Here is a 26,935-nt window from a genome sequence, read left to right as displayed (position 1 = left end):
GCAGGTCCCTGCTGAGCAAAGAGCCCGATGCGGGGCTCGATCCCAGGACCCTGAGATCATGACTTGAGCCGAAGGCAGAGGCTTAACCCACTGAGCCACTGAGGCTCCCCATGTTGATCTGAATCTTAAGTTTTCTGTGATAACCTATATTTTTATTTGCCAAATCTGGCAGCCCTAGCAGCGTTGCATGTTTTAGTATATGTGAAGGTACTTGGTCAAGAAAAAAAAAGCAAATTGACTTGACAGCACAGCATAGCAACGGCTCAGCATGTGGGAAAACATAGTTCGAAGGCACCTGTTTGAGGGAAAAAAAGTCATGTAAATTTGGGAAATAGCATAAATTACAATTCATTCTAGAAATTCAAAATTCACGTTAGTATATTTGAGTGTTTAAGAATTTCTGAACTTTAAAAAAGAATTGTTTATGGTTCCAGAATTGCATAATCATACTTTCCAGAGAACCAGATTTATTGCCTTCATTTGGAGGAGGGGGTAAGAGGTCATCCCTCTGTGTGTCTGTGCACATGTGCGTGTGTGCACGTGTGTGCACATGAGTGTGCGTGAGCGCACATGTGTGCGTGCGTGCACATGTGCGTGTGCACACGTGCATGTGTGTGCGCATGTGAGCACATGTGTGTGCGTGTTCGTGTGTGCACAGGTGTGTGTGCCCATGTTCGTGTGTGTGCATGCGCACATATGCGTGCTCGTTCCTGTGTGTGACGTACCGCTCTCAAATATAGGACGTAGGAATCAATATGAATTCTGTGATTGTGGTTTCACTGCTTTATTCCAACATAACATTGAAAAATGTCTAGTGCCTTTCATTGGTATTTTACCATGTGTCTCCTGAAGTCTTGGCATTCGGTGTTGAAAGGGGAGGAACGTTCTCATCTGGATTTTGAGTCATTCTCAGGACTCCTGAGACCTACCGAGTATTAAACGTGTCCCGCAGATTGTGTGTACAGTCTACAGTGAGAATATCTGCTAAGAACATGTTGAACATTCAGAGTCCTTCTAAGTGACAACAAGGTGTCAACCCTGGGAAGACTCAACTCTCCCATTCTCTTGGTCTCTCCACCCCCCTTCCTTCTCCCTCTTTCCATATCCCCCCTCTTCCTTCTCTTTCTCTACCTCCCTCCTTCTCTCTTCCCGTCCCCTTCTCCCCTTCCCTCCGTCCCCTCCCCCAGCCATCCTTCTCAGTCTCCCTCCTCTCTCCTTCCCTCCCTTCCTCTCTCCCTCTCCAGCCCTGTGCAGGGGAGGGATGCCCGGCTAGAGAAGAGACTTCCAGTTTCCCTTCCTGGAGGGCTTTTGACTCACCTGCTTCTTCCTTTCCCTTCACCGTTCCCCCTCCCCCCACTCAGGCTTATCTTTACAGCTGAGTACGAGGATGCTACTAAAAAGTCTCAAGAAGGTAATGATTCCCCAGTACGTTCTCACAGACACGAGAGTAGGTAAATCATTGGAGTCAGTCCTCTTCATTTCCAAGTGAACTGTTGGGTTTCTGGTTTGGTTTTGTTTTGTTTTTTCCTTCTCTGGTACTTTTGGGGAGTTTGTAGTGTAGCCCTTGATAAATTTGGGAGGTTTTCACTTCTAGGGGTGGGGGAGAAGCATCGATCATTAGACTGTTGAATAGGGTCATTGTAGGGTACGCCTTCATTCTCCTCTCTTTGCCTGGAAGGAAGGAGTGCATATTTGAAAAGTGAAAGAATTTATAATTCCTGGGTTTAATATGATTCTTGTGAATCTCAACATGTCCCAAACTATATCCATTCTATCCTCCATCTACCCTCCTTTTTCTGTTCCTGTTCTCAGCTGAGGGGCAGCTCTATCTTAGACATCAAAGACAGAAACCGGAGAATCACATGCCATTTACAAAGGCACTGCTATGTGGCCAGATTTGTATACAAAGTGATATATCTAGAAAGTATAAATATTTGTGGAATATTTGTGAAATATTTGGCTTATTCGTGGAAACATGAATTTGCTTAAAGACAGGATTTTTCCTTTTGCTCTGAGCTATAGTATTTAAAAATACAGTAACCTCCTCCTTATCGTAGCAGTTGGGTGTATCGTTTGTTTAAAGGAATGTCTTGGCCCAGCAGGGAGCTTGAACTCAAGACTTGGAGATCAGGAGGCACCTGCGGTACCATCTGAGCCCATCAGGCTCCCCACATGGGTGTGTCGTTAAATAGTCCACTTACCTATGCGAAAACTGACCAAAAACGTAACCTCGTACTTCCCGCACAGTTCGTGTGTAGTGTTACATAACCTGCGCATAAATTAACTGGAAACCGTGTTTCAGCCATTTATGGGCAACAGCCTCCACAGAGTGGCATTTTTAATGAGTTCACGTGCATCCTGCGGATAATGAAATTTACCGTTTCATGGCCTTGGCTCTTGCCTGACGTTTGGGTTGGAGAGTAGATCCGAACGCAGCCCTGAGAGAGACGCAGGATCCGACCGCCCGTCCGTTGGGTGGTGCTGAGAGCGGTGGCTCCTCTGACAGAAAGAGCCGGTAAAGAACTGAGAGTAATACGTGACACTCAGTTCATGGGCTCAGTTGTCCTGCTGAAGCAACTAGAATGGGGACTTGGAACTCCGATTGCAGTGGCAGACCAGGTATTCTGCAGCTCAGATGGGAGCCCCCAGAATGGGGACAGGAGGTGGCGTTTCTCCGAGGGCTGGAGAGATGAAAGGCAACATCTGGAGAATCTCAGTCCCGTGTGCTCCAGGGCTCACACTAAATCCTGCTTGCAGAGAGGACTCCGGACCGTGCTCAGAGAGATGAGTAAATTGCCTGAGTTAGCATAACCCCCCTAAAGCCTGTGCCCCTTCCCTCAGCAAGCCGGACACGAAGACTGTAGGGGCGTTGCAGGAACCTGTAGGACTCAGACTCATTTCGCACTGACTTGGGGGATGAATCTGGCCAGTCCTTAAGAGAACAGTGCCCAGTGAAACGTCGAACATTTTGTCTCGTAATTCCAGTGCAAAATACACGACTCAGTGATGGATTTTAGGATGAGAGGCGTTAAAGTATTTTACCAAGTTCACTGAAGATAATGGAATTTTTGAGAACCTGAGATTTTGTAGGTTTCTAAATCTTATTTCATTTATAAACATTATTCAGCTTCATGGAGATTTTGTCGGACTATCAAATTCATTGGAATGATTTAAATATTAATTTTATAAGTGTTGACAAATTGGGTTTTGGTGTGTTTTGCCTAGAGAAGGTGGACCACTAAGATCATATCCACAACAGCAGTCCCCATTCAAACCGTATTTTTTCTTCCCCAAGGTTATCAGAGGTCGTCATCTAGCCATGCCAAAGCCAGGACAGGAAGAGCCATTCTTGTTTGGTTCTTTCTTCCCTGTCAGCGTCCCCCCACCCCAGTGTACTCCCCTCAGTCACCCTGTGTTGTCCCACAGCTTTTTCTCGGGATTTTTTCTCCCTTGTCTTTTTCCCCATTCCCTGAGATGCAGTTACAGCCCGATAACCTCGCGGGAGCCCCGGGCTTGTTCTCGTCCAGTGCACACGCAGACAGATACCAGCCGCAGCTTCTGGAGTACGGGCCAGGTCATGCTCTGGGATCTCCAGTTCAAGAGCCCTCACTGGCTCCCCTTGAGCCTCCCAAATAGCTTCACACGTGAGGTGCCAGCCTCGCCCCTCTGAAGCTCCTGCGTGCGTTTGCCCCACCTGTCTGTCTGTCTGCCCTCCCTGGAAAGCCAGGCCTTTTGAGAGGAGGCGTCTCGTCCGCCGTTACATCATCTGCCCCGCACCAGCACTTGGCGCGACAAACGTGCCCAGTGAATGTTGAACAGATACGTGAGTTACCAGCCGCTTGGCCGTCTAACTGAGAGCGGTGCGACGTCGGTGTTCCCGGTGTCAGTGCTCAGAGCGACACGTGAGCGGGGAGCAGGTGCTTGGCTCCCAGCGGGGGAGCATCCGACAGTGCTGGCCGGTCTGTCTGGCGTACGTGATTGTGAATAAGCGGGTTTGCAGCCACACTCCACCACGGCTGGGTGGAGAATCCGCCCTGTCAGCAGCGTGGGCATGACTTACCACCAACTGACCCAAGTTGTCTGTGGCTGCAGACCTGGGACGTGGACAAAACAGCATTTCTTGAGACAGAGAAGATCTTACGGGGGTCACCCGTGCAAATGGATGGGCCACGGTGATTTGGAACTTATCTTCTGTGAGAGCCAGACAAGACGCACCTGTAGTATGGTCTGTGGCCTCCCAGGGCTGATTCGGGCCTGCGCCCAGTGCTTGTTGAGAGCAGGGCCCGAGTGACTGTCGGCCGCTCTCCTGTATGCCTCCGAGCAGAGGGTGTGGTCTGTGGTCCGTTTACTTCTGCCTCCGTTGTGTTGGCATTAAATTCACCTTCGTGGACTTTTCGTGGTTTCTTCTCTTTGATTTACTAAACCATCACTGAGTGGATGGCAAGTTTCGGCCAAGAACGAATTTTATGGCCAAAATGGGTGGCAGGAACAAGAGTAAGTAGAGAGTGGAGCCATTTTCATGCTGTTGAGTCATGAGTGATGAGAAGATGGGCCAGTCAGCTCTCTGGAACGCTGTATGTGCAGCAGTGTGGAATTCCGTAGACCTAGGCACGTGTAGATAGGCACGTAAATATTGGTACAGGAGTTGGCGTTCCATTTCTTTCCTCTTGCTGGTTTCTGTGAGCTGCCCTGGGGTTGACTGATGCTCTCCCCATGTGTCACAGAGAGAGAAGGAGCTTCAGCCTGACCCACTAGCAAACTAAAACCGTGCGTTGCCCATGTGGTGGCTCCTTTGTAGTCGCTGTTCTTCTGGATGTAGGATCGTCTAAGAATAGAAGTCTAGACTGCGTCCTGCTGCTCCTACAGTCGCTGCTTGGAGGGAGAAGATAGACGATCTCCGGTCAATGACATAGGTCCGTGTGTGTGGCAGTGGGCGGTCTGGTAATTAAAACTCATGGACGCTGCACCGTTTGGGAATTCATTAGACAAAACACTATGTGGATGAAACCTTGTCGTGCCTAATTGCCACAGCTGTTTGATGGATGTGAGGAAACTCCTCCAACTTTTGGAAAAGGTGAAAAGAATTACATCTCTCGAAGTCTTGGGGTCTGGTTGATTCTCACCTTTCTGAAGCTCGTTAAATCCATCTATTTCTGGGGCACCTGGGCAACTCAGGCCTCTGAGAGTCCCCACTCTGGGTCCCGGCTTGGGTCTTGATCTCGGAGGTTCTAGTCTGAGCTGCACATTGGGCTCCAGGAGGGTGTGGAGCCTACTTTAAACGGAATAAGTCCCTCTGCTTCTCAGATGGAGTGAGAACAGCGTAGGCAAACGTGAGAATATGGCAGCAGATTGTCTGAAAAGAACTGTGTTCACATCGTTTTTTTTCATATCAGCATACATTTTTTAATTTGTTTTGAGTGTTGAAGAATGTTTTGGCAGAAAAGCAACTGCAGGTTAAGTATGAAGTAGTGAATCCACATGGAAGTCTCCATACAAGGGCCACCATCTTGAATGACCAAATGGATGTTGCATTCTTTGTATTCATGGCTGAGATACCAAACCGGCTACACTCAGAGTTGAGAGAGTGCTGTCAACAAATGGAAGAGGGAAGAGGGCGATCACAGAAATCAAAGTTGGGGTCAGATAGTTACAACTCAAGAAACATGCATATATTAAGAACTTAATCTTTGGAACACCACAGTTTTTAAGCCTCTCTGTCTTAGTTACTAGGAATCTACGTTTACCATGTAACTTCAATCGCTTCTCAGCCTTTTGGCTAAGATCAAGTGTACCATGTAACTTCAGATGGCCAATCAGCCATTGATAAAGCACGGAAGTGATTTTTATGTGTTGTAGCAGTTTTGAAAAGATCGAGCTAAACATGTTCATGGTGTGAAGTGCATTAGCATTTGGTACAGACAGGACATAGTAGGTTTATTTCCACACGACTGACAACGTGTCCTCTGCGTGTAGGCGTCTGCCTTGTTGGTGGAGCTGAGGTCCTGGTCTCTGCAGCTGTCCTTTTCCCTCGGGTCAGTTAATCCTGTGTGTTAGGTGTAACTGCCTTCTATCTTTAGACCAAGTCCTTCTGGTTTTGTGCCAATGAGGTAATAAACAAGTTCTATCTTATCCCTCTCTTGTGACATGCCACCTGTCTTTTCTGGTTCTAGTGATTCATGATCTGTGACATCACTGTCCTCCCCAGAACCCTAAACTCCCCAAACTTGGAAGTCTCCAACCTTGCCTTGAGGGTGAGCAGCTCTCGTAAGCCTCTTCCAGATGTCCGTGCTGATGGTAAGGGCTTGAAGGTAGCTGGAAAGGAAGGGGCAGTGGAGCCCCGTGAAAGGCGCACTTGTATAGCTCCCTTACCTTTGGCATGAATCTGGTTCCTTGGGAGTGATCTTAGAAGCAGCTTCAGCAGTGCTGCTGGTGCTGCTGGGGGCAGGGATTCAGAGCCGAATGCTTTGGGGCCCTGCTGTCTGCTTCCAGAGCTGGGTGGTGCCTCTTGGCCGCCCCTGTCGCTGCATCTCCTCCTCTAGTTTGCTCTGGTGCATGGATGGCTGACACCCTGGGTCCCTCTCACCGAGTCACATTACTCGGTGCAGTACCGTGAGTTCCTCTGGCACATCAGATACTTAGTACACCGTGACCCTTAACCTCACGAGTTTATAAAACTTAAAGTATTATTCCCTTTTTACATAAGAAAAAAAGTCAGACTCAGAAGTTTAATTAAAATTGTCGCATAAGGGGCGCCTGAGTGGCTAAGCTGGTTAAGCGACTGCCTTTGGCTCAGGTCAGGGTCCTTAAATCCCGGGATCGAGTCCCACATTGGTCTCCCTGCTCAGCAGGGAGTCTGCTTCTCCCTCTGACTTTCCCCCTCTTGTGCTCTCTCTCTCTCATTCTCTCCCTGTCCAATAAATAAATTTAAAGAAATCTTTGAAACTGTGGCATAATATGCACCGCCAGGGTGTGGGGGAGTCTGAACGTGCCCTCGTGACCGATCCGTTGCAGAGCCTCAGTCTGTAACCTCGAGGCCAGTCCACCGCCCCTTCCGCGTAACTTCTCTTGACTCTCTTTGTGCATCTGGCTGACGCTCACCCGTGGGCCCATCTTCTCTGTGTTGAGTCAGGCTTCTGGGTGTCTAGGGATTTGAGCGACTCACTTTCTCCAAGTGGGCATGTTTAAATTTCTAGTCCTCACCAGTCTGCTGCTAACCTGTCCCACTGCTGACAGTCACACCGCACCTGGCTGGGTCCTGAACGAGAATGCAGTGATCTCTCTCTCAGTGCCCCGCGGGGAACAGGGTTCGAAAATGTGTTTTGATCTAGACTTTCTCTGAAATAGGCCTTTGGTGGCTCCTTCAAGATAAGAGCATGTGGTTGTCATTTTCTAGCTCTGCCATATTCCTATCACATATGGGGAAGAACCTAGTAAGTATTTTTCTTGTTTCCTATAAATTAGTCCTAAAGATTCAAGCACATTGGCAGTTTCTCACCAGTTCCATAAGAGTTCCAGCCACGGCAAGGCAATCATTCTTCTACTGTTAATACCTCATGGCCATGCAAGTCGTATTATTACTGAAGGTAACAGTTTCGGTGGACAGTAAAACATGCCTGCAGATAATAAGCAATATTGTATACTGTCTTGCGGATGTGTTTATTATATTAGGAAACTTCCAACAGTCTGTTTGTAAGTGGTTGGTTGAATTCAGAACACATTTGCTCATATAAATAATGTTATAAATCCTAGAAATATTCCCAGGATACCCCATAAAAAACTACTAAATCCATATGTAGCTGGATTAATGGTGTGGGGAGAGTCCATTTCATCCAGTCCCAGTAGCTGAGCCATGTGTTCTAACCATGAACACGATTTCCAATAAATGCTGCCTATTCTGTAACTGAAAAATGTTACACTTTAAAACTCTGGATACGGTGCTCCTCTAGAATGTGTTAAATTGTCCCGTCCCATATTAGTCAGGGTGCTGTGAATGTGTTGGGCGCAGCCCCCCCATTTGGAGATGCGGAGGGACACTTGCTCACCCCGTGAAAACCGGCTCTCTTAATTTCATCTCTTCGTCTAAGTGCTTGGCGTTTGTTCTCGTACTGAAGTAAAAATAGGCTAACCTGACAGTGAAAAGGTGATCAGATACAGTATTTCCATCGTTTACATGGAGTAGAACCATCTTTTCTCCTTTTCTGAATGAGCAATTTAAGACATTTTTGGTGAATAAGGGCTGTTGCGACTTAATGCTATCATGGGAGCACATCTCCTATTGTAGCCTGGCTGAATCGCATTAGGAAGGGGATACATCAAATGCTAATTTGCATAAGTTTTGAGAATGATTTTGCTGCACTCTGACCTCAGGAGATATTCAAATGCAAACTAGGCAGTTTGATTGCATTTCCTAAATTAATGCCTCTCCCACCCTGTTTAAAAAAAAAAGCCTGTGTTACTTTTAAGAACATTTAAATTGCATTGCCAGTAGTCATTTCAAGTTTGTATTACAATATGGTGAGAGCAAGCGAATATTCAAATGATGTAAATTTTATTTCATCTCCCATCTCTGTACCACGCAGTGCCTTGAGGTAGCCCTTCCCCACCGAAATGGTCTTGCAGTTACTGTACGCGCAGCTATGGGACTCATCAACAGCCAGGGAACCTTATGAATTATTTCTGCAGCTGTTAGGTTTTTTTTTTTTTTTTAACATCAGCATCTTCTTTGCCTATATTGAACCAGTAACTAGATATGAGATTCAGCGAGATCCAAAAAAAAAAAAAAAAAAAGTGCTCCAGAAGAGCTGTTGAGTAGGGAATTTGCCGTGGTCGAACTGAGTAATATAATGTACGAAGAGTGCTCTGTGTTGTCCGGTGTCCCCATGTCCACAGTGACAATAACACACACACACAGCTTGGCGTCCTCCACAGTTGTATATGACAACAGCCAGCTTCACCCCTGCTTTTCAGCCTCAGAGAATATATAATGCTAGGTCTGCAGACATGCACAACAAAGTCTTCCAAGTAAAAAAAACAGTGTGTTCACTGGTGTGGAATATGCAAATTAAATGTTTTCATTTTTCTTCTGAAATACGAAGCAGTATGTATGTGTGGATTTTCTTTTTCTTTTTATTAAATGTGCATCTTGATTTTTCATCATGAGAAATGCTACCTTTAATGTGATTTTTGTATCAAGAAGTTTAATCGAAATGAAAAGGGATAATAAAGGCAGCAGTGACCTTTGTATGAAAGGTTGGTCAAGTCTGATCAGTGCCTCCTGATGATAAATTTCCCACCTTAAAAAAAATGGAGCTAACTGTACTTGACCTACCTTTCATTTTGAGGGTGGTACAGGATGAAATGACACAGCTTTTGCAAATGTACTTTGAAAACAAAAGCTGAAAAATAAGTAAAATACCTATTTTATAGTTCTGTTTTTGTGGGCCTGCAGCCAAATGAGGACCGTTGAGTTTACGTGCACACATGGAAAAATCAGGACAAACAAGACAAACAATTACCCCTTGAGCCCAGCATTATTAACACAGTCTGAGGAGCTCTAAGCTGTGGAGGTGAATAGAAAAATAAAAAAGCATAGAAACCCAACAAATCAATACATAAATAAGAATTTAAAAAAACGGAGAGCAGTGACGCACTGGTAAGATGGCAGGGGTTAATTATTAGTTGAAAGCAGTAATTGCTCCAGGAATTGAGAGGGGAGGTTGGCTGAGGATGAGAAACTTAGCAAAGGCTCTCTCTCCCATGGAGACGAAATCTGACTTGAGTCTTGAGGGATGAGTGCGGTCTGTGAATTCAGAGCAGGGGCTGGACATCTTCCCAAGGGAGCTAATCAGCAAAGCCAGACTGACATGTGCAAGACCCAAACGGACCAACACAGACTGGTAGGTGCACCTTCACGTACTGGACATTCGTCGGGAATGTTTGGTCCCTGAGAAGCTACTTAGCGCCAGTCACTGGGGATCTTTGCTCTACAAACTTTATGTAACTTAATGCCCCACAGACTGTCTTCATTTACTCCTCACAGATTTGGACATTGAGGGAAAAGATAATAAATGTGTTCAGTGGTGCACGGTTAAGTGGGCTTTGAGGGCAGATCAGCCTCTCTCCAAATCAGCGACAATTCTGCAATACTGCTGTACTTGCGCAGCTTCCTCATGGTCACCCAGCTGGTCAAATCCAAGTGTAGATGTAGGAGCTGGTCTGCCTCCCATCCTGCCGCCTCTTGTGCACCGTCCCCTGTGTAGAGATTCCTCTGGCCAAGTACTCTCACGTATCTCGTCTCATTTTACAGAATAAAACTCCTTCCAGGGAGTTTGCTCAGATCAATATTCACAGAGAGACACGGAGAGAAAGCATGTCCCCACATCAGAGTTGCTAAGTGCTAGCTCCTGAGAGAGTTTGGTATTTTAACCCAGATCTTCCGACCTTGAATCCCTTGCTTATTCTGTGGTATTGATTTATTTTGAAATGAATGATCTTGTGTTGCCTTATTTGGGAACTTAATTTGTATACACTGTCTTTGACAAAATCAACAGAGTATCAGATACAGTGGAGACATGCATGCGGGTAGGCCAAAGTCACCTTGATCGCAGCAGCTGAGATACTCCACAGTAGAATGCAGGATCCAGACAAACTTACGGAACAGACGCGTAAGTGGGAGAGGAGTGCCGGCAACACTACGCTTCTAGAGAAGGACTGACATCGGACTCAGCATTTCTCAGCCTGTGACAGGCGTAATTCAAAAAAGAACGATGCATAAATCCTGCTTTTCCCATCTATGTCTTCTAGGGATTTTTTTTTTTTAATTTTTGCTTCACATTTCTTCTGACGATCATTTGTGTCTCTGCATGAATCTCAAACTCATCTTTGGAACCCATGCTACCTGAAAATTGTAGTCCTATCTGAGATCTTAGGATATTGCAAAACAGGTCCCAAATTCATAACTTCATCTAATTTTTTTTTTTTTTTCATTTTTTGGAGTTCGTGTTTTCCCCATCATTCTGTACCTTGTCAACATCTACTAGAACCAAATTAAGATTTATTTGGATTGTTGATTCTTCATAAAAATAAATATTTAAATCTGATCTGAAGCTCTGAGGGGAGGATGTATGTTATTACATTGAATAGGTGGGTTTAAATTTCTCTATGATCCTAAAGTGTAAATGTTTAATTCCTCCCTCATCTTCCCAGCTGCCTAAATCTCTATAAACCCTTAAGAAAAGAGGCGCACATTACATGTTATCAGGGAGATTTACAGTAGTGTTCCGTGTTCAGCGTCAGGATTTCCCTTGCATTTTCAAAGGCTTTCTGAATAATAGTGTCATTATTGGATCCAAATTTAATTTCCCTTCAAGGTCAACAGTTAGGAACATTTTTATCTACTTTCTTTCTGAATTAGGGAGATTGTCCTACATTATTTCCTTTTGAGTTTCCTTATTTTTAAGACTTTATTATTATTATTGTTCGTAGTCAGATGCTTTCAGAGTGACCGTAAGATTATATTCATTAATACATTGACTGAAAAACATAACCGATAAATAGAATTTAATTTCTTTCACAACTGTCATGCTGACTTAATCTTGGATTTTAAGTCTTAATTTGAGATGACATAAACATGTTATTCACTAAAGCTCAGTGTCTACTTTTACAATAACTTATGACAGTTAGCAGTGTTCTAGTATATGCTAATGCTGTTTTTAGTACAAGGATTTTTTTCTGCATTAATGCTTACTCTAAACTGACAGAAAGTCCATGGTTTTTGTTTTGTTTTGTTTTTACTATTTTATTTTTTTACTTTTTTGAAATGAAATTTCTTTTCAGCGTAACAGTATTCATTGTTTTTGCACCACACCCAGTGCTCCATGCAATCCATGCCCTCTCTAATACTCACCACCTGGTTCCCCCAGCCCCTCAACCCCCACCCCTTCAAAACCCTCAAATTGTTTTTCAGAGTCCATAGTCTCTCATGGTTCACCTCCCCTTCCAATTTCCCTCAACTCCCTTCTCCTTTCTAACTCCCCTTGTCCTCCATGCTATTTGTTATGCTCCACAAATGAGTGAAACCATATGATAATTGACTCTCTCTGCTTGACTTATTTCACTCAGCATCATATCTTCCAGTCCCGTCCATGTTGCTACAAAAGTTGGGGATTCATCCTTTCTGATGGAGGCGTCATACTCCATAGTGTATATGGACCACATCTTCCTTACCCATTCGTCCGTTGAAAGGCATCTTGGTTCTTTCCACAGTTTGGCGACTGTGGCCATTGCTGCTATAAACATTGGGGTACAGATGGCCCTTCTTTTCACTCCATCTGTATCTTTGGGGTAAATCCCCAGTAGTGCAATTGCAGGGTCATAGGGAAGCTCTATTTTTAATTTCTTGAGGAATCTCCACACTGTTCTCCAAAGTGGCTGCACCAGCTTGCATTCCCACCAACAGAGTAAGAGGGTTCCCCTTTCTCCACATCCCCTCCAACACATGTTGTTTCCTGTCTTGCTAATTTTGGCCATTCTAACTGGTGTAAGGTGATATCTCAATGTGGTTTTAATTTGAATCTCCGTGATGGCTGGTGATGATAAACATTTTTTCATGTGTCTGAGAGCCATTTGTATGTCTTCTTTGGAGAAGCGTCTGTTCATATCTTCTGCCCATTTTTTGATATGATTGTCTGTTTTGTGTGTGTTGAGTTTGAGGAGTTCTTTATAGATCCTGGATATCAACCTTTTGTCTATGCTGTCATTTGCAAATATCTTCTCCCATTCCGTGGGTTTCCTCTTTGTTTTTTTGACTGTTTCCTGTGCTGTGCAGAAGCTTTTGATCTTGATGAAGTCCCAAAAGTTCATCTTCGCTTTTGTTTCCTTTGCCTTTGGAGACATATCTTGAAAGAAGTTGCTGTGGCTGATGTCGAAGAGGTTACTGCCTATGTTCTCCTCTAGGATTCTGATGGATTCCTGTCTCACGTTGAGTTCTTTTATCCATTTCGAGTTTATCTTTGTGTACGGTGTAAGAGAATGGTCGAGTTTCATTCTTCTACATATAGCTGCCCAGTTTTCCCAGCACCATTTATTGAAGAGACTGTCTTTTTTCCACTGTATATTTTTTCCTATTTTGTCGAAGATTATTTGCCCATAGAGTTGAGGGTCCATATCTGGGCTCTCTCCTCTGTTCCACTGGTCTATGTGTCTGTTTTTATGCCAGTACCATGCTGTCTTGGTGATCACAGCTTTGTAGTAAAGCTTGAAATCAGGTAACGTGATGCCCCCAGTTTTATTTTTGTTTTTCAACATTTCCTTAGCGATTCGGGGTCTCTTCTGATTCCATACAAATTTTAGGATTATTTGCTCCAGCTCTTTGAAAAATACCGGTGGAATTTTTATCGGAATGGCATTAAAAGTATAGATTGCTCTAGGCAGTATAGACATTCATTCCTGGGCTACAAGGATGGTTCAACATTTGCAAATCAATCAATGTGATAGAACAAATTAATAAGAGAAGAGAGAAGAACCACATGGTCCTCTCAGTTGATGCAGAAAAAGCATTTGACAAAATCCAGCATCCGTTCCTGATTAAAACACTTCAAAGTATAGGGATAGAGGGAACATTCCTGAACTTCATCAAATCTACCTGTGAAAGACCCACAGCAAATATCATCCTCAATGGGAAAAAGCTTGCAGCCTTCCCGTTGAGATCAGGAACAGGACAAGGATGCCCACTCTCACCACTCTTGTTCAACATAGTATTAGAAGTCCTAGCAACAGCAATCAGACAACAAAGAGAAATAAAAGGTATCCAAATTGGCAATGAAGAAGCCAAACTCTCTCTCTTCGCAGATGACATGATTCTTTATATGGAAAACCCAAAAGACTCCACCCCCAAACTACTAGAACTCATACAACAATTCAGCAACGTGGCAGGATACAAAGTCAATGTACAGAAATTAGTGGCTTTCTTATACACTAACAATGAAAATACAGAAAGGGAAATTAGAGAATCGATTCCATTTACTATAGCACCAAGAACTGTAAGATACCTGGGAATAAACCTAACCACAGAGGTAAAGGATCTGTACTCGAGGAACTACAGAACACACATGAAAGAAATTGAAGAAGACACAAAAAGATGGAAGACCATTCCATGTTTTTATCAGTGGGATGAAGATGATGTGTGATTTCCCAGTGCAGCAAAACCTTGAAAGAGAAAAACTCAAAGTAGATAATACTCTTGTTAAGGAGAAGAAAGAAATTTTTACTATTAAAATTCTTGGAAAAAAGCCTAAATCTCATTTGCAAAAAGGCTATCAAATCCTTATCCTTTAAGATTGCTTATTATAGAAAAAATGCTCTGGAAATTCACTGTTCATTGACAGCAAGTTATTCTTGAGTCTCTCTTCCACTTTATGTCCGGGACAATGTTGAAAGGAAATTAGATTGTTTGTATGCTTTCCCCTTACAGAGTTTAGGCATAATCCAAATGAGAAAAATAAACATATTTGCACCGTCTCAAGGTAATTTTCATACACATAATACTCTATGTGGAAACATTTAAGAAATCTGTACCATTTCCAATGAAAGTCTGATGCTTTAAACCTTGAAGTTGCAGTGTTTCGACACCCGAAACTCTTATAGGAGTATCAAAACTATTCTTCATTCTCTTACATTTTTATTATCCTATTGTGTCCTTCATACATACCAGGGATTAGCAGATGGCACCTGTTTGCAGAACTCGATCGGGTACCTGTTTTTATAAATAAAGTTTTCTTGGAACATATCCAAGGTCATTTACTTAGGTATTGTCCGTATGTGTTTTTTCTGCAGTGGCTGAGTTGAATAGCTCCCTGTGCCCTGCAAGGAGAAATGTGCTAATATCTCACCTTTCCTGAAGATACTTGCAAATCCCTTGTATGTATCAGTTCATGTCATCTTTATGGGACACCCAGGAAATGTGTAAGAGCAGTACAGCTGATTTATTATGTTCAGGATTGCAGTCATGGGGGTACTGTCCCTGTGTGTTGAGCTCTGCCTTCTGAGGAAGGTACAGAAATCGATTCGTGGCTGGCTGTGAGAAGCCTAAACTTAAAACACTGATACATAATATATATGAAAGTTTATTTCACAGTTATTTGAATCCGTGCAGTGCTCTCGTGTATAATGCTAACATTGTTTTTTAATTATTTTATAGCAATTAAGATTTTTATCACATTTAATATATGGCATTGCCAACCAGAAAACTCTTGTATTAAAAAGGTAGAAGGATCACAGACACAACCTCATCCTTTCTTTCAGGAGAGGAAAACAGGTTGGAGAAATTGTTATTATTTTCTCACAGTGTGATTAAATAGCAACTGAATTTAAATCCTGTGGTAGCTCCTGTTTCCACTTCTTTGCCTCTGAACCCACGTGAACATATTCCAGGAAGAAAATGAAAATAGCTCTGTCCTGGTCCAGCTGTCTTCGAATCCAGTCTGAGCGTCTACAGACACATTTTTTGATATTTGGCTGATGTTCTATCATATTGTTTCTGCTTATTTTTTGGTCTTCATTTTGATGATAATCTGAAATTGAATGAAGCATGCCCAGCGTCATCAGGACGGGTAACTTTATACAAGGCTCGCTGTGAGGTCTCAGTTCCCTTGTTTTTGCAATTCTCTGGGCCCTTCCCTTATTCCAGCTAGTGGGAAAAAGAGAGATGGGCCAGGCCCGTAGAGGATGTGTTAATTCCAAAGAAGACCAAAGGATTTCAGCACAGGTTGTTGGATGCACTTTGCAGCTCACGTAGGTGGTAAGGAGTGGGCACTGTAGCTGAGCTCAGCACCCTGCGGTTTTGTACGCCAGGTCCACGCATCTGCGCGTGGGAGCTGGCCCCACGGTTCTGTTCTAAGCAGGCACCCAGTGTTAGCAACACGGCAGCTTCCATCACACGACTCTAACAGGAATCTGGGTTTTATGGGTCTTGTGGGTTTGTTTGCTTTTAACTGGTAAATTCGGTTTGCTCCTCCTGCTGCATCCTGCTGCCGATCGAGGAGGGCATCCTCAGTTCACATTGGCATCTAGTTACGCAACACGAGATGCTAATTTAAGCCAACGCTGGGGATCAAAAGGTTGATTTTTTTCATGGATACATTTGGCTCTGCTAAGGCAATTTTTTCAGAGCAGCTTTAGGTTCACAGCAGAAGTGAGGGTAAAATGCAAGAGATTTCCCATGCCCCCCGACCCGCACGTGTGCACAGCCGACCCCATGACCGGTAGCCCCTAGCAGACCAGGACATTTGTTGCGACTGATGAAGCTCAGGTGACACGTCCTTGTCGTCCGGAGTCCGTAATTTGCTTTGCAGATCCCCCTTGGTGCCCCGTGATCGGAGGGTTTCCGCACATGCAGGGTGACACGATTCCGCATTGTAGCATCGTACACGGTGTTCTCCCTGTCCTGACCCTCTGTACTCCGCCTGTTCATCCTTCCTTCCCTGACGCCTGCAGCCGCGGATCGGTCACTGTCTCCACGGCTCTGCTCTTTCCCACATGCCGTGCAGTTACCCCTGTGCCGTACGCAGCCTTTCAGACTGGCTGCTTTCCCCGAGCGATACACAGTTCTGGTTCCTTCAGGCTTTTCCTGGCTCTTCGTCACTGCATGTTTCTTTTTAGCCCCGAATTGTATCCCACTGCGCCAGTGGGCTCCAGCTTGTCCACCCATTCATTCACTGAAGGCTTCGTGGTTCTGCGAGTTTGGGTGTGTGTGTGTGTGTGTGTGTATTAAAACCTTCTTTTGGGCGCCTGGGTGGCTCAGTGGGTTAAGCCGCTGCCTTCGGCTCAGGTCATGATCTCAGAGTCCTGGGATCGAGTCCCGCATCAGGCTCTCTGCTCAGCAGGGAGCCTGCTTCCCTTCCTCTCTCTCTGCCTGCCTCTCTGCCTACTTGTGATCTCTGTCTGTCAAATAAATAAATAAAATCTTTAAAAAAAAAAAAAAACAAAAAAAAAACCTTCTTTTAATTGTGGTAACATATCGATAACCCTGCAACTTGCCGTCTTACCTGTTGTTAGGTGTACGTGCAAGGGCATTAACTACATTCCCACGGTGAGCAACCAACCCCCAGCACCATCATCCGCACAGCCTTTCCACCCTGCGAAACTGAAACCGTGTCCCTGTGAAATACAAAGTCCTCTTTCTCTCCTCCCACAAGCCCCTGACAGCCACCATCTCCTTTCCGTCTTCGTGAGTTCAGCCACTCCTGGTGCCTCACAGGGGTGCAGTCACACAGCATCTGTCCTTCTGTGGCTGGCTCATGTCACTTAGCGTGGCTGTCCTTGTGCAGGGCACCAGGGCTGCCTGTGAGTGTGAGAACATCCACGGGCCGACGATTGCACGTGGGGGGCACAGACGCATTTCACTGGCCCGTGGTTTGTGGGGACACGGGAGCCGTGGCCCTCCTTCCCTGCTGTTTTACTTCATTCAGCACGAGAGGTGTGGCTCCTGGAGCTGAACCACCTGTCAGGGCGCGCGACCAGAAGTTCCGATTTCACATCCGCGGGGCAGATGCCGATGGCCTTTATTGTATCAGCCGTCCCCCAGGCCGAGCACCTGACTCTCAGAGGCTGGGAAACTCTGCTCCGGCCGCCAGAGGTGGGTGGGCTCGGTTGTGCAGAGCGCAGTGGTTAAGAGAGTCCTACCACCAGGGGCTGTGGTGCTGACCGAGCAGTGGATGCTGCGGCGGACATCCTTTCCAGGACATTCCGGACACCCCGCCCCTGCTCCACAAATGATACGAGCACCCGCCGCAGCAATGGTCTGCAGGTCCTAGAAGAGAGGGCACGTGTGGGTTCATGCCGCCAGCAAGGGTGCACATTCTCTCCTTAGAGCTCTGTAGTTCCTGCCCACAGTGCATCGAGGTCGTTTCGTGCCGTCCCACATAAGCATAATCGCTTACTGCACCGGCCCACTCCTTTCGTCTTTCATCACCTTCAAACACTCCGAGGGACCGGCTGAGCGCCAGGGTAACCGTACGTGCCGACGAGGGCCAGGTTCCGAGTCCTCAGGACGGGTCTTACCTAAGCTGTGGTTGCGTCAGTAAACCTCCATTAAGATGGGAGGATCAAAAGTCATCTTTATCATGATTTCTGCTGCCATAAAGGGGTCTCTTTCTAAATAGTATGTGTTGCTCTGAGTATAAAGAAGACCACCATGGTACAAAAACAATTAATAGTTATGTTGAAAATAAATTTAAAAAATGATTAAAAAATAATAAAATTAAAAAAAAAAAAAAGACCACCATGTATTTCCCAATGATTTACATAGGAAATGTTGGAATTATTTCTAATCTTTTTTTCTCCTTGACCTCCCTTAGTTAATTTCTCACCAAACCCCAAACCATCTTCCTGGTTGGGGTTTCTTGTTATGATCACTCTGTTCTTTCTCATTAGTCCTACCCTGATCTTTCTGCTGGAACTTGGCAATAGCTTTGCCCATATCCTACTCTACTGACCTCCTCCATCCCTAACCTACCAGTGGTCAATCTCCCCAGGTGCGACTCGGCTCAACACTGCCGTTGGTCCCATGTTGTAACAGGTAGTATTTAAATGTCTTTGCTTTCAGGGACCCGTAAAGTGAGGCCACTGTAAGCATTCTTGTTACCTGCCCCAGGGAATGACTTTTGTGGTATTCCTATTCCAGCTTTTTCATACCCAAAGCTGTCCTCTCAGGCAAATTCATTGTCTCCTGATTCTTTACTATGACCTCAAGGTTCTTTGTGAAGCAGCCCTTTCTTGTCGTTCTCAGCTCATGAGAACCTTTCCCTTGTACCGTGCCCACCAACCCACCACAGTCTTTTGTATGAAAACACAGTGGGCCCTTCGACTGTTAACACTGTTTGTAGGTGGCATTCTTGCTTACCTGGAAATGCTTCCCTCCATCCCTTCACATGGCTATTGGCTACTGTCTTTTTATCCTTTAGTTCCCAAAGGAAATGTCCTTTTGTGAGAGGACTTGGGGACCCTTTTTAAGTCAACTCTTTTTTTTCTTTTTTTAAAGAGAGAGAGAGGGATGAGGGCAGGGGAGGGGGAAGGGAGGGAGCGAATCTTAAGCAGGCTCCACACCCAGCATGGCGCCTGACGCTGTTCTCTATCTCAGAACCTTGAGATCACGACCTGAGTTGAAATAAAGAGTCGGACGCTTGGGGCACCTGGGTGGCTCAGTTGGTTAAGTGTCTGTCTTCAGGTCACGTCACGATTGCAGGGTCCTGGGATTGAACCCCATGTTGGGCTCCCTGCTCAGTGGAAAGCCTGCCTCTCCCTGTCCCTCTGCCTGCTGCTTCCCCTGCTTGTGCTCGCTCTCTCTCGCTCTCTCTCAGTCTCTCTGTGTCAAATAAATAAATAAAATCCTTAAAAAGCAGCAAGAGTTGGATGCTTAACCGATGAAGCCATCCAGGCGCCATCGTTCTGTCTCTCCTCATGGCGTTGCCATTTATACCTCCTTGGCCGTTCGTTTGCTGGCATGTAATTATCTTGTGTGCTTTTGTTTTCTTTCTTCCTCCAGAGGCCAAGCTGTCTGTATGTCCCGTCTCCTCCGCGCTTGGCAGCCTGGGAGAGGCGCGTGGTGCGTACATGGGGAATGAATCAAGGAATAACTGAGTGTTTTTGCTCTCTCCATTTTCCCTCTCTGGAAAAACAGGTCTCTTCACATAATGTGAAAACTCTCTCCATCCCTCAAGCCTGCTGCTTCTCCCTGTAGCCTCCAGGCAGCTCAGATACGGACGAGGCCTCCTCTCTTGGGCATGCTGACCTTCCTGGCAGTGCTTTGGGGACCGGCAGCTGCCGCGTGCTAGACTTTTCTGTTTTTATAAATGCGTTCTGAGGGCCCGGTGGGAGGGGTCTCCTCAGGCTGGTGGTGATTCTTCCCATGGTGTGACCCAAGAACTTCAACGCACTAAATGTTGAGTAAAGGTACCAAAATGGGTTAGCTGGAGAACGGTGTCGAGGGTCCGCATACAAGGAAGGCACAACTTTTCTTCCCTAGCTAAAAATTTTGAGGCAGTGGAAGCACACGTCTGTGGACAGCGCACAGCTTCTTCTCAACCGGCCGTCTCTTAAATAGCGCAGGATAACAGGAAGAGAGTGAGCTCACTTTTCCTTCCAAGGGATCTTTGTTTCACTAAGCAAGGTTGCAGAAGGCTTCCCTCGGCGATCCTTTTGAGCAGGAAGGGGCAAAGACCACGAGAACCCGTGGAAATTAACAAGTCTTTCGTAAACATCCTGTTTTTCAGTTTGGGGACTGTGTGTTCCCTTAGCTCCTTTCCTGACTGTGACTGTACTAAGGGGAAAGGCCCGTAGCTGTAAGACAGAGGAAGCATATCACAGGGATCCAAGAGACAGCTGTGCCTTTCTCTCTTCCGGGGTCCAGGCTGGAAAGGTCAATCTGGCTCCAAAGGATCATCCAGGAAAGACCCCAGGGAGCAGGAGACCCTCACCCTCCTCCCATGACTCTCCACGCAATTCTGGGTGTCCTGGAGTTTAGCCAGCAAGAAAGAAAAGGGAGAGAGTTCAGCATAAGCACCCATAAGGACCTGGAACTTCGTGCAGTAATTCTGGGTGCTCCCCCCTTCGGAAAACTAGATGCAGACCACACGTGTGCCCAGAGACCAGGAATAAAGGATGCAGTGACTCTAACCACAGAACACACAAAAAACAAAAAACAAAAAAAAAGGAAAAAATTAGGGAAATATGCAGAATTCACCCAAACTCCAGTCTCCAGGCACGAACACAGAGGCACCTCACTTAACTTCCACTCGTGGAAATACTTGGACTTCATTCTACAAGACAACCCCGAGTCCCATGCAGTGAGAGCGTCCGGCTGAAAACGCAGGTTCTTGAGAGAGACCCAGTCCTCTTCTTCACATCCGTGTGAGGCTGCTGATCGCTCACTTTTTAATTAAAAAATGACAGGCTGAGTTCCGTGCCGTCTCACATGGGAAACGTCAGTGCAGTAACAAGGTTGATACGGACAGCTTCCGCGCGGAATGAAGAACAAGGAGCAGGCACATGGCACTCAAGAAATCTTACTGTGGGGCGCCTGGGTGGCTCAGTGGGTTAAGCCGCTGCCTTTGGCTCAGGTCATGATCTCAGGGTCCTGGGATCGAGTCCCACATCGGGCTCTCTGCTCAGCAGGGAGCCTGCTTCCCTCTCTCTCTCTCTGCCTGCCTCTCTGTCTGCTTGTGATCTCTCTCTGTCAAATAAATAAAATCTTAAAAAAAAAAAAAAAAGAAATCTTACTGTGGTTTTACGAAACAGAAATTCCTCAAAAACACCGTAGTTTTCCAATTGATTTGCTCCCCAGGAGGTTCACGTGCTTGTTGTTTTTCCAAAGCTCTTTTCTAGAGGAAGGTTTCAAGTCGGCCTCATAAGGCCTCTGAGAAGGAGTCAGTGAAGGAAAAAAAGTTTAACAAAAGTTTCTCATCTTAATCTAGCTGCCATGAGGTCATCTAATAAATTGGGTGACATCCTGAAGCACGGCATTGCCTTTAGGCCTGATTTCTTTATTTGCCTCAAATGGTTTAAGATGGTCTCTGAGGGAGGCTTCCAGCAACATTTGTAATCCCTGCTGGTGAACAGACACAGTTTTCTTTTTCTTAATAACCTCAATGTCTGACCTCCCTATTTCCTTACATCCTCTGCTTGCAAATTGGCCAATTATGGCCCCCATTAATCTCCTTTCTCTGTAATGCCTTAATAAAAGCAGTTAGAGACCACGAACGTAAGAACCTTTTCTCTTTTCCATTCACATCCTGCAGAAACTACATACTCTATCTTTTAACTTATCATAGGTGACAGATTCACCAACTCTTGTCAAGGTTTGTCCAAGGTCCTCAGCTTTCTACCCTTCTAGATGAGTTTCTGGGCTGCCCCGTTCCCCAAACAGTAAGCCTGGGCCTCGTTGGTTATTATTACCCAGCACCGTACCTGACCCGGTTTTCATACTGGGTAGCGGTCCTGACTTCTCGTAGGATAACATGCTGTGTGCTCAGTGAACACTATGAAATACAAGCATTGTAAAGACAGTTACTGTAGAATCCTGGACCCGTCGTTGGAAAGAGTCGGAAAAATCTTGCTGATCCCATCAAAAGTGGTTGACCTTTAGCAAGTGGTTGGATCCATTTATATTTGAGAAGTCTTTTTCCAGGGCCGCTTTTAAAGCTTGTTAAAACAAGCCAGTGTCTGTGGCCAGAAGTAGAGCAGAAAGGGAATGGGAGGCGTACGAGTGAGTTCCAAAGGGTCAGCACAAGCTACCCAAAACACCCGGAACAGGATGGCCAGCGTGTCACGGTCGTGCTCTCAGGAGTGGTTTGGTTGATGGATAAAGGCCAGACACAGTGTGCTTGGTCTCGGGAAGCATTTCCACGAAGTCTCGATGTAGAAGTGTCCCGTTCCTGATGAACCGTACTGAGATGCTCGGATTGCTTTGGGGAAAGTGCATCATTATTCTCTTAATGAGTGTGACAAGAAGAGCCCTGCCTGACTTTCGGGTTCGTTAAATCTCTCCCCTTGAGAGGCTGCAGAATAGTTTTCCCTTACTTAATTGAAACCGAAGGCAGCCATGGACATGTGATTTCCAATGTGAATTTCAAGTCATTTTAAAGATGAGTCCGAACGAGGAATTTATCATCATCGTATTACTTTGTGGTAACTGACATTAGCCAGAAAGACAAATATTTTCTAACTGAAAAATGCATCTTTTCCGTTTTTTCCAAGGTCAAATATTTATTTGTACTATAAGGAACGGGTACTGCTTTTCTTTGTTTTAAATTCTAGGATGGGGAGGATTTTTTTTTTTTCTTTCTCTCGTGGAAAGTCCTGAATAATTGCCCACAGTATTTCTTTCAGAGGTCACCGTGCCGGCTCTGCTGTCAGGTTGGCTACTTGTGTTTCTTGCGTGTTCTCGACCGACTCTGTGATGTCAGCTTACGCGTTGTTTACTTTAGTTTGGACACAGTCTTGTAACACTGGGAGCACAAGCTTATTTTGAACTCTGCTTTTTAGATTTTGGAAATTGTCCATGCTATCTTGACACTTTGGGGTGGATTTTTTTAAAATTCTTTTATTTTCAGCATAACAGTATTCATTGTTTTTGCACCACACCCAGTGCTCCATGCAATCCGTGCCCTCTCTAATACCCACCACCTGGTTCCCCCAACCTCCCACCCCCCGGCTCCTTCAAACCCCTCACATTGTTTTTCAGAGTCCATAGTCTCTCATGGTTCACCTCCCCTTCCAATTTCCCTCAACTCCCTTCTCCTAACTCCCCTTGTCCTCCATGCTATTTGTTATGCTCCACAAATAAGTGAAACCATATGATACTTGACTCTCTCTGCTTGACTTATTTCACTGAGCATCATCTCTTCCAGTCCCGTCCATGTTGCTACAAAAGTTGGGTATTCATCCTTTCTGATGGAGGCACCATACTCCATCGTGTATATGGACCACATCTTCCTTATCCATTCGTCTGTTGAAGGGCATCTTGGTTCTTTGCACAGTCTGGCGACTGTGGCCGTTGCTGCTATTATAAACATTGGGGTACAGATGGCCCTTCTTTTCACTACATCTGTATCTTTGGGGTAAATCCCCAGTAGTGCAATTGCAGGGTCATAGGGAAGCCCTAATTTTAATTTCTTGAGGAATCTCCACACTATTCTCCAAAGTGGCTGCACCAACTTGCATTCCCACCAACAGTGTAAGAGGCTTCCCCTTTCTTCACATTCGGGGTGGATTTAATCACTTGCGTGCGTCAGCAGTGAAAAGGAGAATCCGTCTGTGGCTACATAGAGGACTTCCAGGCAGAAAGGACACCGTGATACGAGAATCGAGTTTCCCTTCTACTCTTCGCATGTACTCAATTGTCTATTAGCACAAACTGTAGGTCTCTCTTTGCTTCTCACTCCCTGCTCCCATAGGGGAAAGGAATTATGTATCCCCTGTGAGTTTGGGAGAAGGAATTGGGGCTACATAGCTCTTTTTCTTCCCTCCTAGGAGGCAGCCCACCCAGTGAGATCATATGTTCTCTTCTGATCCTGTGTAATCTCAATCCCATAACGTAAGAGGGCCCCTGGGATCAGTTAGCACTGCTGTTTGCTGAGTGGAAAAAATGAAGTCTTCTAGGGTTTGGTTTTAGCCTATTATCGATAAACATCAAATACTTCTCTTCTAATGTAGCATTTATCGATAATAAAAGTGTTATTTAGCTATGTGTCTGTCTACTGTTCGGGGGGGGGGGGGGGGGGAGAAGTGGAATCGTTTGAGAAAGCCCAGATACTAAACTCGGGCCCTTTTTTGGAGGGACCTTGAGAAAGAGTCATCAGTTGTCATTTGGGACCTATGTCGACTGGAAGTTATTGAACTTTCAAGGAGGGTGGTGATTTGGGCTCAAGGCTTCTGGCCTGGAGATTACCGAGTGGCTTTGCTAGAAAATATGAATTTCTTACCCCACTGAGCCCCCCAGGCACCCCTGGAAAATTTGAATTTCTTGAGACACTTCAAAATGTTCCCTTTGGTGAGCCAACCCAGCTCTGGGCATGTTAACCATAGAGAAGAAAATGTTTTCCTAGTAATAGGTTACCTTAGGTAAAAACCAGCCTCAAGAAGGATGCCAGCTAAGTGAGCTTGTGTGGGACTCAGCATGGGGCCCCGGGACCCGTGGAGATGGGTTGACGGAGAGACTCGCACAGGCCCTGTGCACAAAGACCTTCGCAGCCTCTGGGCTGCTTGAGGACTTGGAAGGCAGCTGCTGGAGGAAAGGACTTGATTCCAGGAAAATACACTATTTTCATCTTCATATTCAGCACTTTTAGATATTATGGGGACAGATATTGGCAATCATTTGCCTTTTTTTTTTCTTAATAAGGTGTTTTATAGTCCGGGTTTCATGGTTCCATGCCAGGCCTTTAACTTGCACCTGAGTTCCATGCCTGTGGGGGGCAGGGCGCCTGAGCGTGTGGAGTTCCAGCGTTAGAAACTCAATAGCAGGCTGACTTTGGCAGGAGGGGAGTGGCTGCAGCCAGTTCTGCCACATTTCCCGTTTTCTTAACTGCTGTCACCTGAGCAAAGGGTGGCAGGCACACCTCTGGGACCCTGTATTGGGGCTGTTAAGAGTCTCTTAGCAACATGTGGCCCAAGTTGGCTTTGGGTGTGAATATCGTTTAAGCTCAGAAAATGGCCCTAGGTGTTGGAACTCAGTGGGATACGATTGAAGTTCAGAACGAGCAAAATGTCTAGCACATTTGTTTCATATATATGGATGCTGGAAAATTGGGAGACATTTCTCCAGACTAGCTTCTCTCCATTTCACACCTTGTTTCTCTTGCACATCAGACATACCAAAGTGCTGGGACCCACTGATCACTGTCACGGAGAGAGAGAAAACACTGCCGGTCTGGCACCACTGGGTCACGTCACTGAGAGAATCAGTGCAGTAGGCAGTGAGAGATTGTCCTGGAAGCCATCGCTGTGCCAGGAGTTTCCAGGAGGCAGAGTCATGGCCCCCCAGAGATGTCCCTGTCCTGATGCCCAGAGTCCGTACATAGGTTATCCTCCATGCCGGACGAATGCAGATGTGATTAAGGTAAGGACCTCAAGATGAGAGGTGATCCTGGATGACTCAGGAGGTCCCGGTGTCATCGTGCAGGTCCTATGTGATAGGAACGGCGATATGGGAGAGAAGTTAGGAGTAAAGACGACAGAAATGATAACTGAATGCAGAAAAAGTATCTCACTTTTGCAAATGTTACTTCAACAACTGTTGGTGTGAACTGAACACATTATTGGGGTCCACGGCCAGGGGTAGGAAAAGCACTCAAGACCAGGGGCAGTCCTGCCTTTATATAGGATTTTGATATTTTGTTCAAAGTTTGGTCCCCCCTTACCCTCCACAAGCAGACATTGTAGCGTGTGTGTCTGCACCACGGTGTCGTAGGTCTGCGTCCCTCCTAGGGCGATTGGACATCTAGTTTGAGAGATTAATCACGACAACATCCAGTTTCTGCATCTCTAACCTGTATCTTTCAGTTCAACGTTTATCAGACCCATGTTCTGTATTTTTATTTTATTTTATTTCCAATGGCCTATCTTCCCTCTCTCTTAATTGTTCCCAAATTCTGGTGAGAAAAAGTTGATGTTAATGTAGTAGGTCCTCAGGACATCCGTCTGGCTCAGTCGGGAGAGCGTGCGGTCCCGAGTTTGAGCCCCACGGTAGCCCCACATCAGGGGTAGACATTGCTTAAATAATTTTTTTTTTTAAAAAGCTCTAATTTAGTACATTCCCCAGTATTGGATGATTAATAAATCTTTGCTGAATAAATATAAACTTAGGTTGTATTTTACCTCCACATCTGTTTTTTGGTGACTATAATAAAACCATATATCCGTGGTATCTATCTTTTTAAGAAATATACTTTCTAAACACCCACTGTGTGTGTGTGTGTGTGTGTGTGTGTGTGTGTGTGTTGGTGGCAGGGAGAAGCCAGACTGGCTGTATTAAGGGCTTTTAGCCTGCATTGTATTTGGTTTGATTTGAATTTGATCTGTTTTAGGTTCTGGGTGGAAAATAAAATCCAAGTTTGACAAAGAAAGAAAACCAAAAGCAGTGTGGAAACGACATAGTCTCAAACACATGCTGTGTTTGGACGGAGACTCACAGCCAGCAGTGATTCCAGCAGACAGGTCCCCACTGACTGGTTTGGTTTTAGATTCCACTCGATTTTCCAGCCTTGGACCTCGTTGTTTGTCAGGCGGCCTGTGTGTGAGTTGCTCCAGCTATGAGACGTGTCGAAACCCAGAACTCCTTCCCCCCGCCTCCGTCAGTGTCGTGAATCTGTTTCCCGGGTGTCCAGGTCAGTCGTTTCGGCCTGACACCGAGGCTGACATTGGGACCCAAGACCCAAGCAGG

The sequence above is a fragment of the Lutra lutra genome, chromosome X, assembly GCF_902655055.1.
Source record: "Lutra lutra chromosome X, mLutLut1.2, whole genome shotgun sequence".
Taxonomy (NCBI): domain Eukaryota; kingdom Metazoa; phylum Chordata; class Mammalia; order Carnivora; family Mustelidae; genus Lutra; species Lutra lutra.
Note: the sequence above shows the minus strand (reverse complement) of the source record.